Below are 14807 nucleotides of genomic sequence, written 5' to 3'. Positions count from 1 at the left end.
GACACATGACTTCGGAATTGGCAAGCAGTAGGCTGTTCATTCAAAAAATTGGTTTTTAGGGTTGAACCTAATCTCCCATCCTTCCAGCTACTGGAATTTGTTGTGAAGGATGATGGAAATTGTAGCTCAAGCCCACAGACCCAGAACAAAGGGGATATTGTGGCATCAAGATGCTGGATACATCTCCTTTCATTTTTGAAAGATGCATAGGGGAAGCTCTTTCCCGGAGGTTATGAATTGGTAGGGGTAGTGCATGTCCAGAATCAGGGTGAGTGGCCCACCAGGCTCGTGCAGAGCTTGTCTGGGGCTCAGAGACGGAGTCTTGTCAGAATAAAGTTATAAACTCAATCAAAAAAAGCACCCGGTCCCTGGTAGGAGCCCCCACCCAACATAGCCCTCAGAGGCCCACGGTAAGTGTACTCTGCTCCCAGAACAGGTCAGATCAGATCAGTAATAACAAACAGTCCCTGTCTATATGGTTACAATCTAAAAGTTATGACACAAACAGGGGGGAAAGGAAGAGGAAAACTCAGGCACCAATTATTAACTGTCCTCTTCTCTTGGAAACACAATACCAAAAGAAGAGGCAATGGATTTTTCAAAAAGGAGAAGAGATTAGGCATAGTTCCTAACAGAGAGAGCTTTTAAAATAAATTTATCCACAACACAAACACGCTTAAGACCTCTGGAACAGTGATTTCCAATTAACTAAGTACTGTGGACCCCCTGTTTTTCAAAAGCCAAGATAGGGACCCCCTACTTTTGAAAATTTTGATACCTCTATGCTAGCTTATGTTACGTGAATGGTGCTATGGACCCCCTGGGTATGTTACGCAGACCCCCTAGGGACCACGGACCTCCAACTGGGAAACACTGCTCTAGAAGAAGTAGTGAACAGGGCTCCACTTTGTTTCCCAAAGCAAAATATAAATGAACCAAATCAAAGCCTTTCAATTTACATATGATCATGGCCTTAGCCCACAGACTTTTGAATGGACTCCATGAAACACTGCTCTTGTACAGAGGGAAAGAAGAAACAGAGCCTGGGTAATCCACTTCAACAACCTTCAGAAAAGCCATACAACCACAGTGGAAAATCTCTGCATATTATCTAGCCAATTATACATTATTTTCTTCTTGACTTGGGATAGGACATTATTCGGAAACCAACACTCTTTGTCATGGAGACACATTGTCATATTTCATTAGCTTAGGCCACAGAGGAAACATGTGCTATGTATCCCTTTTAAAATAACATTATCTAATTTCATAGACAATAAAGTCAAAATTGACTTCATTTACAGAAGCTAAGGAGGTGCAATTTTTCATGGACCAGTGCCCTGGGCTTTATCTTAAAATGACATTATGGTTAGCCTCTGACATTATCAGGTTTGTCTATTACAGTTCATGTGAAACTTCATTCAAGAGACCATTATCCTTAAACCATGGAGAATAACTTCAGCATTACAGAAGCATTACAGAAGCCGGCTTTGACATTATCAACATACTATATTATCTCCTCAATTTCTATGTAACATAATGACTAATCCAGGCTGAATTCATTCACACCATCCTTTTAACAAGCATATTGTTTACATGTATGTGGTTTGGACTCCATCCTATATTTAGTATCTTAAATGGAGGAGATTAAGGGAATAAGAGTTTAGTAATTTACTTTGGAAGTTCAACTGACATAAAATCCAGAATGATCATAAAAGAAATTATTTTTCAGCCTTTTTAGTAAAGAAAATTGTGTGTTTTAATTAATTATCAGAGGTCTTAAAAGACTTGTTTCAGAAGTACTTAAGAGAACACTGAAGTATTAAAGGTGGGAAAACTACCATTAATTATTACTCAGTACATATTTTGCCATTCCTAAACTACTGAACTAACTCAAATAGATCCACATCTAAGTGTATTAAGATCAACCATTTCTCAAAGATGACATTTTAATATTAGCATGCAAGCAGATCTTGCAAAGAAAATATCATAATTCTTATCAATACTCATTAACACCTACTGTATTTTTCCATGTATAACACGCCCCCATGTATAAGATGCCCCCTATTTTGGGGGACTCAAAATTAAGAAAATGGGGGGAGAGTGCCCCCGTGTATAAAACTATCCCCCTTTAAACATTATTTTAGTAAAAAAAAAAAACCTAGTCTTATACACAGAAAAGTACAGTATGTTGTTTTATAAATATGCTTCCACAAAATTGGAAAACTATTTCTGAAGGTGTTTGAATGTCAAATACATAAGAGCTATTCTTAAAAGTTTGTAACAATAAACAGTTATTCCAGTAAAGTAGCATCATCCAAACTTAACTACATTCTGAACTGAAGTATGTTGAAATTCGCAACAACATTAAGTTACTCCACAGCAGTATCATATTTCACATTTTGTTTGAAAATAATAAGTAATATGATAAGGTGCAACATAAAAATATCCTTAGCCAAGCTACTAAAAGATTGCACACACAATCTTGTTAAATTGGACATTTTTCCAAATAGTGAATGAGTCATTTAAAGATGTTTACTTTAGAAATAAAATCTGACCTATTTCTTAGTATACAACTACTCAAATCTGCAGTTTTTACATTCTAATCAGATAGCTCCAAAAATAAACCAGGTGCAAGTTGTACATATGCTGTCAATCAGATCTCAAGTAAAAGAGCTACCAGTAATCACTAGGCAAACTCTCACTTTTTGCCTACTGAACACCAGTTAATAATGTAAATCACATCAATATCCCCCTACTGTCAACACCAAGGAGTACAGTAAATTTCATTAACTTCTGGTAGTAAGGTAACATACAACAATAATATTTACACATATTTCCTCTAATCTGCATCCAATTCCCAAAAAAGGGGAGCAGGAGATCTCCAACTGTTCTATTTTCTTTCCTGGGATATCTTAGTACTTTACTTCTGATTGTTTGTGGATAACCAATTTTGAACTGTTAAAAATGGAATTATGCCAATTTCTCTATCACCATCTTGCTATATTAATCATATAACCATAGAGACAGCTGCCAAATCAAAAAGCTTTGATCTACACACTCAAATCCCTTCCAGTTTCATACAACCCAGAAAATTAAAAGCCATTTTACTGGTTTAGTGGAGAAGTGAAACTGTTGATTATGAATAGTTCATAAACATTGGATCGGACTAATGCTATGGAAACCAAGAGGAAACAGGACCAGTTAATACACGCTGCCCATTCTTTTCAATCATTCTTGTTCAGATTTCCCATTCCTTTCAAGAGAGAGAGAGAAAATTACAGCAGTGCAGTGCCCTGAATGCAGGCTTCATTTCCTCCCCCTTATGCCTTGAAAGGCTTCTCCAGCAGCTGCGCTTCCACTAAATGAAAGTGCAATTTGTTATAGCCTCCACAAGCCTCGATGAGGGGCCACTGCTTGATTTCAAGCTCCCCATTTATGCCATTCACTCGACACAGGATGGACCTTGTCAGGGTTTTCACAGCGCGCCCAAGAAGGGCTTTGCTGAAAAGCGTGCGCTGCGCGCGCGAGCGTCCCCTGCAACCGGAATCAAAACAATGCAGCCCAAACAACAGTTTGCCAGAAGCCCCCACAAAGCTGAGAGGAGCAGCCCCCCGCGCCTGCCGGGACGCACGCCATGCCTTTCTGGGCAGCCCTCGCTAGCAGGAGTCCCGGACGGAAGGCGCCCTGACGACCCCACACGGGCCCCTTCGCCTAACCCAGGTCCGAGGCGACAGGACAAGCGAGGGCTGTGGAATCGGCTGGAAGTCGCCGGCGCAAGCGCGCCGAGAAGCCACTCAGCCACACGCAGCGACCAGAAGCGCCGCCAACCACCCGGGGAGGAGAAGGGGCAGCGAGCGAGGGGCTTCTCTTCCGCGCGCGGCCGCGCAATGTGGACAAAAGCAGGCACTTCGGGAAACTCCATCGCCGCCTCCTCCTGACAAACCAGCGCTCCCCTCCCCCCTTCCCAACAAGGCCAACTAGGCTTCGTCGACCCTTTGAACGCTGCCGCACAAACGGCGCGCGGGGGGGGAGGGGCCTTGGAGAATTTCCTGAGGGGGGAGGACTCCCCAGCAAGCCGGATCAATAAACCACCCAACAGGCATTGCCGGGGGGGGGGGAGAGAGAGACCGCGCGCGCGTTTGGGTGACGGTGAGAGGAAGAAGAGACCGGCTCCCTTTCCTTCCTCGCGCTCCTCTCCCTACACACCCACCCACAGAAGAGCAGCGCAGTCACCTTCCGCGCCGCAAGGACCGCTCCCCACCCAGCGCTCGTGGGTGCCGTGGAGAGGCACCAAACGGCGCCGGCCGAAGGGCGCCAGGAATGGAGAGAAAGCGCGCTCTCCTCTCCCAAAGGAGAACCCGCCAGAAACCGCAGCAGCAGCCGCTGGGGGGGGGGGGGAGCTGTGAGGGAAAGGCAGCCCGCGGCTCGGGAGGCGGGCAGCGCGCGACGCGCTGGTGGGAGCGGGAAGATGCCCACCACCCCTCAGAGTGACATTGTCACACACACACAACACACACACAGAGAGAGGCCTCCCTTCCCCCAGTGCAACCTTTACCTCCCCACTTACCCGCTGAGAAGCACGCAGGCAGGCAGGCAGTCGAGACGCGAGCCAAGAAGCACACAAGGCAGAAGTCAAAACACCGAGTGGGAGGGATGCGAGGGAGAAGGAGGAGAGGCGGCGGCGGCGGCAGCGGCTAATCCTTGGATGTGTGTAAAGCGCGGCGGCGGCGGCGGCAGCGTGCGATCCGTGTGCGTGCGAGGAGCGGCGGCGGCGGCGGCGGCAGCACAGCCTTCTGGTCAAGGCGCTGTAACGTGCCTCTGTAGGTAGCTGTGTGCGCTCGGGGCTGCGAGGAAGGAAGAGGCAGAGCAAGATTAGTCAGGCAGGGCAGCCTTAGCGCCGTGCAGGCAATGTTAATATTGGAGGAGGAGAGGCGGAGGTGCCCCCCCCCACCCTCTCTCTCCTGCTCAGCCACTCGGGGCCACAGCGGGAAGACACCCCCCGAAACACCACACACACACACACACTCACACTGAGGCTGTGGCGACAACCCGGCGGGCGGCGTCCCGCTCGTCCCGCGTGCTTCCTCAGGCTACCTCAAGAGCTGCGCTGCCCACGGGGGGGAGGCGACGGCTCCCCCTCTCTCTCGGGGCCGCGAAGAGGATTTCCGTCCCCCTGACGCCGCCGCCACGACGACGACGACGAGGGGGGCATCTCCGCCGAGCTCTTCCCCGGTGCCTTTTCTTGGACTGCGGGCAGGAGGGGAGAGCGGGAGAAGCGTGAGGGGAAAGCGGGGAGCGACGAAACAGACACGTGCTCCGAAATAGAGACACAAGGAGACCATCCACATGCGGAGAGCGAAATGGGGAGCGCTTGACGTAGGCGACGTAGCTGGTTGAAAGGGAGGAGGAGGGGATGCGGATGATGTTTCTGGCAGGGGGCTGGGGAAAGTGTGCGAGGCACGTGCGGCCACTCGGAGTGGGAAATCAAGTCCTCCGAGTTCATGGGAGGCTTGCTCCCAAGTGAGGGCGTAAAGCAGAAAGGCCTCAATTAGAGAATAAATCCCACGAATTTTGAGGAGGGAAAATATTCATAGAGCAGGGCTGTTAGGCTGCAATCCTCTGCATGCTTCAATCCCACTGTAAGGAGTTGAACTTGTTACTGAAACACACAGCGTTGGCTTCTGTGGCTGCAATCCAGTGTGCTCTAAAGTGCCCCTGAATTCAAGAGTTAGCAGCAAGAATGTCATTCTGCCGGGAAGGTGTTACTTATGTTCTTGTTAATGCATTACGGAATGTGAAAGAGAGTCATTTATTGATCCACTGAATTTCTGGCAGGATTTACAGTGCAACTGTGTCCACGCCATTCTGACGCTCTTTCCTCCTCCAAGTCACGCAAAGTGGAGCACAAACTGTCACCACTTGTCCTTTTACTTCCTGGTTTTCTCCTTCAGTAACACCTGCTTCAATAAAAACAAGGCTATAGCTCAGGTAGAGAACTCAGGGCCAAACTGAATATGAAGCTGGAGGTCCTTAATTGCACCTTCTGGCGTTTCCTGGCAGGGGGTGACAATTTGTATGGGGGATTCTGTTCAACAGGAGGTGTTGGCTCTACAGGCATAGGCAAACTCTTGCCCTCCAGATGATTCAGACTACAATTCCCACCATCCCTAGCTAACAGGATCAGTAGTCAGGGATGATGGGAATTGTAGTCCCAAACATCTGGAGGGCCGGAGTTTGCCTATGCCTGCTCTACTAGATCAGAAGCTCCAGATAAGGCAGCTCACACCCATAAATTCTCCTTGGTCAGGTGGTAAAGATCATAGCCTTAGCAAGGACAAAACACAGCACCTGCAATTTATGAAGAGTGAATTGGATGGTATTTCAATCTAAATTCAAAAGATGATTAAATGAAAGAATCCACAGGAAAAGGAAAATGGGTAGGGGGGAACAGTCCTAAATTATGTCACTTAGGTGTCCTTGATTGGCAAGGCTGCAGCTTCTTGTAGATATTGGTTCCTTCCTCTAGTGTGTGTCTCCACAGCACTGTGGTTCTGGAAACACAAGATCCCTTCACATTGTAGATATTGTGCGGGAGGGATTCAAATGCATAGCAGATCTTTAGGTTTGCTTCTGAATACCCAGTATCCCCCTCCCATAGGAAGGGAGAATCCTAACTGTACTCAGGTCCTGCTTGTGATTTTTTTCATTGGCAGCTAGTTGGCCACTGTGAGAACAGCACGCTGGACCAGACGGGCCATTGGCCTGAACAAGAAGGCTATCCCTACGTTCTTATGTAATGCATTCACAGATCATGTAAACAAGGACATAAAAGCAGATTCCTTGCTTTCTCTGCAGCATTTCTTAGTTCTGATATTTACAGCAACACTACCAAATCTCAGTCGACCCTACCTCATAAGGTAAAGGCTGTGAAGGTAAAAAGAGTGAAAGGGAATACAATATACACAGCCTTGAGCTTCTGATAGAAAAAAATCAAGATAGAAATATCTGTGAGGGGAGGGTGATAGAGGCAGCAATTCCTATTATTCATTAATTCATTCATTCATTCATTCCCTGCCCATCTGGCTGGTTTTCTCCAGCGACTCTGGGCGGCTTCCAACAGAACACTAAAAACAGAGTAAAACTTCAAACATTAAAAACTTCCCTAAACAGGGAAGTTACTGTATATTGATGAATAACAGCCCAGTGATGACAAGCAGACCTGTAGTAGCTGTGCTGAGGAAAAGGAAAATTGTAGGGATGACTGAAATATTACCGTTTTTTTTAATGTAGGAAGGAAACTTAATTTGTTTAAAGGGAGTCACTTCTAAGTAAAGCATACCCAAGGCAACCAATTGTGTTTTATTCTGTAAAGACAGCACACCTGGGGAGTCAATGAAATACGGTGGACACTAGAAAAGTGCTTGAACAAACATACTCCAGCTTCTCTTGCTTTTTCTGCTGCTCCTGGAAGGCTCCCTCCCATGTTCCAGATGGGGCTGGTCAACATTCCTTTCTCTGAATGCTAAGCAGCAGTGATTAACTTATTAAACATCCTTGGCAATGGAGATGCCTACAAAGTGCTAAAGCATTAGAATTGTCTGTGTTTTGTTTTATAACTTTCTTTAGATATGTCTGATCAACTCACTTTAAAAAAAATGAAACTAATAAAACTATTAGTCTAAGGCCCCTGCTGACACATAAATGTTCACCTCCTGTAACCCCACCATGGAAGCAGCCCTGGCTTCCACCTCACATCTATGTAAGAGTGAAAGAGTCGCACTAGGTAAAGCCAGCTAGCTTTGACAGGACTCCAAGTGGGAGAGATTTTTCAGTTAGCTGAACTCCTTTTTCAGTTAGCTGAAGCATATTTTCCTGTACATGAATATCTTGTGCCTCTTGCCAGAAAACAAATTCTCTTTTAATAGTGCTCAGTCATAAGCAATGGAAAATGTTTCCCATTATACATGTTTTCCATGCTGTCAGATTGTTGAAGGGAAAGATATAATTATTTTTTTTTCGTAACTACAGAGATACTTAAATAAACTCTTAACACGTTACTTTCACAAAATGTAAATCTACAAATTATGCTAGATTTTAAGATGGCATTGAAATGCAACACGTCGTGACAGTTTAAATAGTTCTCACCAAGACAGAAATGAAATTGATGAATGTGCTGAAAAAGTAAAGTGAAGAATACTCCAACTCTATCATTTGTCTTTTGATCTTATTTAATTTTTAATTTGTAAAGTCACAATCTGAGGTCAGGGCAGCATTTTAGCCTCACAACAACCCTCTGAGAATGAGTAGGCTAAAATAGTGACTTTCCTGATGCTATCTATTTAGCTCCTCTTCAGAAAACAAGAGGAGCTAACACCGGCACTATGTTGGCTCTGTGGTTCTACAACCATTTTTGTGGCTAAAGTAAAGTTGAATAGATATTTGGGAGTTCCTGGTTGCAAACTGCTTTGGGAGTATTTGTAGTGGGTTGCAATAGATAAATTAAATAAACCTAAACCTAACTCAGTTGTACTTATGTTGTGCAGTCATGTATAGGATTGCACTATAAGACCAATTGAACTTGATGGGATTAAACCACAGAGCCTAGGGCTTGCCGATCAGAAGGTCGGTAGTTCGAATCCCTGCAACAGGGTGAGCTCCCATTGCTCGGTCCCTGCTCCTGCCAACCTAGCAGTTCGAAAGTATGTCAAAGTGCAAATAGATAAATAGGTACCACTTCAACGGGAAGGTAAATGGAGTTTCCGTGCACTGCTCTGGTTCGCCAGAAGTGGCTTAGTCATGCTGGCCACATGACCCAGAAGCTGTACACCAGCTCCCTTGGCCAGTAAAGCGAGATGAGTGCCGCAACCCCAGAGTCGTCCACGACTGGACCTAATGGTCAGGGGTCCCTTTACCTTTACCTTTAGATATATATTAATGGCACTGTTAATCAACTGCAAATGCCCATTTAGTGATGTCACCAACACCTGTACTTATCTGGTTTGAAATAGCTATGCCATGTTTGTCTTCCTGCCTGATAATGTGCAGAACTATACCTGCAGCAAGTGCAAGCTGGTTGCCTTTCTGAAAGAGAAGGTACAGCAACTTGAGATGCCGACTGAACAGGAAGAACTTTCTCATGATAAGACCTTTTTGATAGTGGAACAGATTCTATTATTTGTTCACGTACACCCATATTTTTTGTGTAAATAGCAGCTTGCAAACATTCAAATAGACAGTAAAACAATACAATAAGCATGAGGGGGGAAGTAAAAATATAATCTGAAACATTAATCAGATTATGACTGTTCAGCAGACCAGGCATCAAAGTCTAGTACATGGATTAGCAAAAGTTCTTCAATATTGTGCTCCACACTTTCACAGAAACTCTTATTAAACCACTGCAAAACTACATGGACTACAAACAAACCCAGCTGCTTTGTGGGTGCATGAATATATGTTGTTTAATGTTAGCCCCTACATCTCTATGAAAAGCTGTTGACTGCTATGAGCTACATAAATAGACCACCTAGTCAAACAGATCTCTGTTTGGTGACATTTCTGCCCCCCCCCCCAATCTTGGCCAGTTCTACTACACATTTGTTCATAGCAAATGTGGTTACTGTCCCCCATCCAGAGCTAAAACCCTTCCATGTTCGCAGTTGTGTTTGTTTTGCTATTGGGAGTGGGAGGATGACACTGAATTTCCATGCGGCTCTCCACATGGCTGGTGCTGAAATTACAGTTACCAGCAGGCAATAAGATGGAGCACATCATCAGAACATATGCAAGTTCACTCATCACTAATCTTTTCAAGAGAAGCCTCAAGTGGCATCTAAGGCTGCATACACGCCATATATTTAAAGCAAACGACTTCCTGGAAACTGTAGTTTACCCCTCATAGAACTATAATTCCCAGTTGCCTTAACAAACTACAGTTTTCAGGATTCTTTGGGGGAAGTAATGTGTTTTAAATTATGGTACGTGCACGGCCTAAGCCCCTGTGCTAATTAAAAAAACAAAAAACGGTTGCACCTTCAGATAATCTCTTTTGCATTCTTGACTGACACCCTCACTTGTGTAAGTTAATTATCATCTCCTTTCTTTCAGAGTGTAACTGTCTTCCAAGTTCCTGTTAAATTATGTCCTCAGCACTGTTTCAGAAGTGAGATTTGCTACCTTACCCACATTAGAAAATGAAAATCGCTTGCCCCATTTGTAACAGGGAGCATATCACAACTCACAGAAAAAGTTTATTTCTACTTTGGTGTGAACTCTGCAGTAGGGCTAAGGCCACTTTACGGCTTTCTTCATTTGGAAGCCTTAAGTGTACTTTATTAAACTTTGGTGTTTTCTCATTCATTTATGCTTTCCTAAAGCAATCTTTTTTAGAAAGTGTGTTGCAGTGGCTGTAATGCATATTCCTCCCTTGTAACAATGAATCTGTTCAGCAAAAATAGAAAATGTGGAAAGACAGCAAAATTAACTAGACTGGTAATACATTCTCATTGATTTAACCCTCCCAAGTGCATTTCTTGCCTATCTCACTGATAAATATAAAAATAATACAAGATGCAACTGATTTCCTCCACTGCACTTAGACTGTTCCTAGCTTCTGAAACACCAGTGGGAGATGGATGCATTGGGAAAGCTCCCAATTGGATATCTGTTGTTCCCTATGAGGAATTGGATGCCATGGATGCCAAGTTTTATGCACTTGGGAAAATCACACCCCTGGTCAGCCCTCCTGGAGTGCAATGGATGATCCTCACCCTGGGAAAATCACCTCCATGACCATTGGATTCACTGTCCATAATCAGGGAAGGATTCCATGAAGTTGCTTTGCGGCAGCAAACCTTTAAATAAATTCCAAGCCCAGATTCATTCTCCAGGCATTAAAAAAAGTATTACTCATTTTTTTGGTTATTCTTTCCCCAAAGGGCAAAGTATCATTCCCTTCAGATGTGAATTTCAGTACTAAATGTGTAGTAGTTTGGAAACAAACTGGGAATTACCCAAAAGTAAGGAAGTGGTTTCTCTGACTGTTAGGAGTCCAGGTTCCTGGACAGTAAGCAGTAAGCATACGTAATTAAAAAGGAGGATTTATTGCAAAAAAAAAACAAAAAACAAACCCCAAGCAATTGTCTCCCGACAGTTCTAGCAAGCCTCCGGCCCCCATCACTCAGTTGACCCTTCTGAGGAATTCTTCCTGTGTCGACAGAAGAGATTGAACCTTCGACCTTTACATTTCTTATTTTGCTTCCTGTCTAGCAGCCTTCCTATATGCCTACGCCTGGGACTTATTTGGTCAGCTGCAGCCCCTTCCTGTTCTGAAAAGCTGTCTCTGTGGCTTTCCGTGCCTGTTTGGGCTTCCAGGGAGCTTTGCCTGTGTCCCAGCCTGCTCTCCATTCCTCCCTTATCAGCCGGCCGTCCAAGGTCAGGGGGAGTTGACGCTGGCAGCTGCGGGCTCTCCTGTGCCGGTGTGAAAGCCCAGCCTCCCTGTTCCTGACCACATTCTGCAGCCAGCTGCGAGATTACACTTGGAGCTGGTGTGTTCATGACACTGACTCTCCAGAAATGCAGAAGTGTGGAAGTTTGTATAATAAAACAAAAGAACAAACCAAAATAGCCTAACAAAGGCACGAGACCTTCCAGTGTTGATGGTATACAACTATGTTAAAATCATACATTTCTCCATTTTTTCATATGAATAACTCTCAGTTCTACTCTAGGAAAGAACAAAGGGTGGTTGGAAAGAAGACAGTTAGATGATAAATCTATCATTTTAGTCTTTGGCTGAGATCAGCTTGACACACAGAATGTTATGATAATAGAATAATAGAATGATGGAGTTGGAAAGGACCCAAGGGTCATCTAATCCAACCCCCTGCAATGCAGGAATCTTAACTAAAGCATCCATGACAGATGGCCATCCAACCTCTGCTTCAAAACCTCCACAGAAGGAGAGTCCACAACCACACACCCAAGACATTTGTTCCACTGTCTTAATAGTGATTATTACAGTCATGATGCTGGATTAAAAAAGGCAGGGAATGGGAGGAAATAAATGGAAGGCGGGGAGGCAGAAGAACTTGTATAATTTCGGGGGGAAAACAACTTGTGTAACTGCTTTATGAAGAAAGTTTTTTGGTTGTTTTTTTTTATTATATTTGCTGCATCTCCCCACATGTACTGATGGCAACTAAATATATGTGTAGCCCCCATGTTTTTGCTACATTATGTGCAGACCACTTATTTTCTGACAACCAAGAGTATATTTAAAGGGAAGCCCCATTCCTTTCAGTGTGAGGTTGATCAATCAAAATATTCATGCTTAGGATTGCAGTCTGCATCTGTCAACATTATAAGCAGCCCATTCTGTGACCTTTTATTTCAGGGATAGGGAAACTGTCAATCCAAATGTTGTTGATACTGCCAGCTCCCATCACCCCCCATCAGCAATGGTCAAGAATGCTGAGAGTTGTAATCCGCCAATATACAGAAGGTCACAGGTTAGCCAACCCTGTTTTATGTCATGGATGACCATGACATAGATGGACAGTCATTGCTAAGCTTCTTCTGCTCACTAGACTTTTGGTGATTTTCTGGAACCATTGTTCATTCTTTTAATGTGTATGATTCACTGTTCTGAAAAGCATAATAGACTGTCATTTAATTTTTAAAAATGAGGGAGATTATGACATAAGCACTGTGTACAGCCATAAACATTTTTAAAAACTACTTCCAGTTGTCAGTCATGGCCCAATAGGGACTATGTGAGGAATGCGAACAAAATTTAAAAGAAATCAATACTGCAAGTTGGCTACAAGCTGAAATAACATATTGGTTTCTTGCAGTTATACATCACAGAAGGCAGAATAAATAGATTCTGGAGTTATTTGCTTGTGCTGAAGGTCCAGTAGTTCAGGCAGCAGACTGTTGTTGTTTAGTCGTGTCCGACTCTTCGTGACCCCATGGACCAGACCAGTTTACGGGATTCTTGCCCACAGTAGTAGATATGATGGTCATCCGAACTGAATTCGCCCATTCCCGTCCATTTTAGTTCACTGATGCCCAGGATGTCAATATTTATTCTTGCCATCTCATTTTTGACCACCTCCAATTTACCAAGGTTCATGGTTCTTACATTCCAGGTTCCTATGCAATATTACATAGGCAGCAGACTAGCAATGGGCAAATTGTGGCCCTCCAAATGTTTTTGGACTCCCAACTCCCATCAGCCCTAGCCAACATTGACAGTGTTCAGGAATGATGTCAGGAGTTGCAGTACAGCAGCATCTAGCGAACCACAGCCTCCTCACCCCTGCTAGATCCCCAAAGTAAATTAGCCTCCGAATAGAGAAACATTGGACTCCATGTGACTTACAAGTAAGGATCAGCAAATCTGTCAATTTTGTTTTCTCTTACTTTCTCATTTTTCCAAATTTAAGTTCTATTCACCTTGTTTCCAATTTCCAATTTTAAAAAAAATGCCAACATGAAAATTAATATTATTTGACATATTTCTGCTGAAATAAACATTTTGGTGTGCATTTTTGCCTAACAGACACATTTTTGCAACTTTTCCTAACGTTTTGCTTCTCTACGCCTGTAAATCACTTTGATATTTTTATTATATAGTGCAATATTTTTTATAATTTTGGGTAAAAGCCTCAGCGCCTAGGGCTTGCCGATCGAAAGGTCGGCGGTTCGAATCCCCGCGGCGGGGTGCGCTCCCGTTGTTCGGTCCCAGCGCCTGCCAACCTAGCAGTTCGAAAGCACCCTCGGGTGCAAGTAGATAAATAGGGACCGCTTACTAGCGGGAAGGTAAACGGCGTTTCCGTGTGCGGCTCTGGCTCGCCAGAGCAGCGATGTCACGCTGGCCACGTGACCCGGAAGTGTCTCCGGACAGCGCTGGCCCCCGGCCTCTTGAGTGAGATGGGCACACAACCCCAGAGTCTGTCAAGACTGGCCCGTACGGGCAGGGGTACCTTTACCTTTTACATTTTTATACACACTTCACCCAAATATATTCATTTGTTTTGATTGCTTTCATTGAGAGGTTCCACCATTGCAAGGAGAAAAGGGGACATTATTTTCTGTTCCCTGTTTCCATGAAAATATGGAAAGATGCAATTATCGTATTTTTTGGCTTTAGAATCAAGGTTGACAAATGGATACAGATAATAATGCACAAATATCAATACAGTGGAGTTTTCCACATATCCATTAATCTTAATGTGTCTATTTGTAACATTTTGACTAATTGGTTTCATGATATTTTTCATCTATTGAATTTCAAGTAGGAATCTATGAATAAAGGATTCACATGAATAGAAAAAAGTTCTCAGCCATAAAACTCGCCAAAGCTTTGGTGATGCACAGTTGCAATCTGGTGCTGTTTGCAAAACAAATATAAAGAACAAGACCAATTAAACTGCAAAGTTAAGGGTGTGCTAGCAGAGCAATAAAAGCTAATCAGAATTAATGTTTGCATATGTTCTTCACGACATCTCATTGATCAATGAATAAGTTAGAACAAGAAGATATATAGAAGGTAAGCTATTCTCTGTTATACACATTAAAAAGTACACACTTGGGTTAAGTCAGTGTCTTTTGGTAACTTACTGCTCTGCTAAATCACCCTGTCTGAAATAAAAGGTGGCTCAAGTTTGGGATGGAGACGATCCTGTGAATATTATGAAATGGAAGTTTGGCTATGACAGTCTTCCAGATTCCTTCCTCAAACTTAACTTTGTTAAATGTACCGGTACCTTTCAGACTGCGGGCCAAACTAGGTATAGCAC

At 43.8% G+C, this 14807-nt stretch overlaps 1 protein-coding gene and 1 long non-coding RNA gene across 7 annotated transcripts in view; both read right to left on the bottom strand.

The window, feature by feature from the left end:
• DLGAP1 (DLG associated protein 1) overlaps positions 1–5376 on the bottom strand; it is a 294134-nt gene extending 288758 nt beyond the window's left edge. For 4 of the 6 annotated variants that reach the window (XM_082235141.1, XM_082235134.1, XM_082235138.1 and 1 more), the window contains exons 1-2: positions 5098–5376; positions 4571–4847 (exon numbers count right to left, since the gene is read on the bottom strand). The gene's annotated coding sequence lies outside the window, so the exon portion shown is untranslated. Of the gene's footprint in view, positions 1–4236; positions 4372–4570; positions 4848–5032; positions 5054–5097 lie in introns of those variants that run through there. The other 2 variants (XM_082235140.1, XM_082235145.1) reach the window with 2 other exon arrangements.
• LOC309539219 overlaps positions 1–14009 on the bottom strand; it is a 342474-nt gene extending 328465 nt beyond the window's left edge. The window contains exon 1 of the long non-coding RNA XR_014222773.1: positions 13879–14009. This is a non-coding gene — a long non-coding RNA (uncharacterized lncRNA). The remainder of the gene's footprint in view (positions 1–13878) is intronic.
• Positions 14010–14807: the final 798 nt, after the last annotated feature.

This window comes from Podarcis vaucheri, assembly GCF_965113315.1.
Source record: "Podarcis vaucheri genome assembly, chromosome: 8".
Classification (NCBI taxonomy): domain Eukaryota; kingdom Metazoa; phylum Chordata; class Lepidosauria; order Squamata; family Lacertidae; genus Podarcis; species Podarcis vaucheri.
Note: the sequence above shows the minus strand (reverse complement) of the source record. Positions and strands in the feature narration are given on the sequence as shown.